Genomic DNA, 1,542 nt, shown 5'->3' with positions numbered 1-1,542 from the left:
GGGCCCGGGCTGGATTCGAACCCGCCACCTTAGGTGTATGTGGCTGGCGCCTTAGCCACTTGAGCCATAGGCACTGAGCCAGAGCATTTTAATAATGCAATAAAAATAAAAGTGGGAATTTAGAAATCTGCTTTGAGCTCCATCTTATTTTGTAATTGTAATCTAAAATGAAATGAAGACTATATAAGAGAACATCCATCAATTATTCTACACTTAAACTTACATGTAAAAATAAGAGCCTCTATGTTGTCCGTAGCACTTACAAGAAAAGTTACAAAAATATATTTAAATAAAGTTGGATCCTTAAGAGCAAGTAATTATGTATATTTGGCTGCAGTTGGCAACTACATTTATTTTTTAATGCTTTGCTCAACTAGTCTCTGATTTTTTTCTCTTTAACTTCTCCCTTTTATTCAAGTATAATGCACTATGTTAACTGCAATTTTAACTGCTAATATGCCTTATTCTTTTTTCTTTCCATATACCTTATTCCTCTTAAATGCTGAAGTTCCCACATTCCCCTTCAGAAAAATAGCCACATTTTTCCTGATCACATTTGCAAACAATGGCTTAATAAATGTCTATTGGTTGAGACCTTTGCCTCAGTCACTTATTCTGGGTTAGCAAACCTATGTGTTCCTTGTCACGTGGTAAGTGGACATTGGCTATCAATTTCTATAATGTAATATTCTGCTTTTTCCTAATATTTTCTAATTTGAGGCTGTTCTCTCTGAAGGGATCTAACTCCCTAGGAGTTCTTCTCTTTTTGGTTTCTACTCAAATGGAGTAAAAGTTTTTGTTGGCTACTGCTTGTTCTTCCTCTTTCTTGGAAAACTAAACATTTTTATTTTCCATTTATAAACTGTGTTGGCTCAGCACCCATAGCACAGTGGTTATAGTGCCAGCCACATACACTGAGGGTGGTGGGTTTCAACCCGGCCCAGGCCAGCTAAACAACTGCAACAAAAAAATAGCCAGGCATTGTGGTGAGCACCTACAGTCCCAGCTACTTAGGAGGCTGAGGCAGGAGAATAATTTAAGCCCAAGAGTTGGAGGTTGCTGTGAGCTGTGACACCACAGCACTCTACCGAGGGTGACATAGTGAGACTCTGTCTCAGAAAAAGGAAAAAAAAAGGACTAAGTGATCCCGAAAGGTATAAATTGTGTTCAATACTGTCTGGATCTTTACTGTCTTGTAGCTGTTTTCAGAATAAAGTGCTTTGAAGTATGTATTCATTCATTGTACTTTTTTTTTTTTGGAGACAGAGTCTCACTATATTTCCCTCCGTAGAGTGCCATGGGTTCACACCTCACAGCAACCTAAAAATCTTAGGTTTAAGTGATTCTCTTGCCTCAGCCTCCCAAGTAGCTGGGACTACAAGGGCTTGCTACAACGCACGGCTATTTTTTTTGTTGCAGCTGTCATTGTTGTTTAGCAGGCCTGGGCTGGGCTCAAACCTGCCAGCCACAGTGCATGTGGTTGGCGCTGTAACCACTGCGCTATGGGTGCTGAACCTCATTTGGACATTTTTTTTTTTTTTT

Source organism: Otolemur garnettii, unplaced genomic scaffold (genome assembly GCF_000181295.1).
Source record: "Otolemur garnettii isolate 467f Iridium unplaced genomic scaffold, OtoGar3 scaffold00300, whole genome shotgun sequence".
Classification (NCBI taxonomy): domain Eukaryota; kingdom Metazoa; phylum Chordata; class Mammalia; order Primates; family Galagidae; genus Otolemur; species Otolemur garnettii.
The sequence above is the reverse complement of the archived record's forward strand: the minus strand, read 5'-3'. Positions refer to the sequence as shown.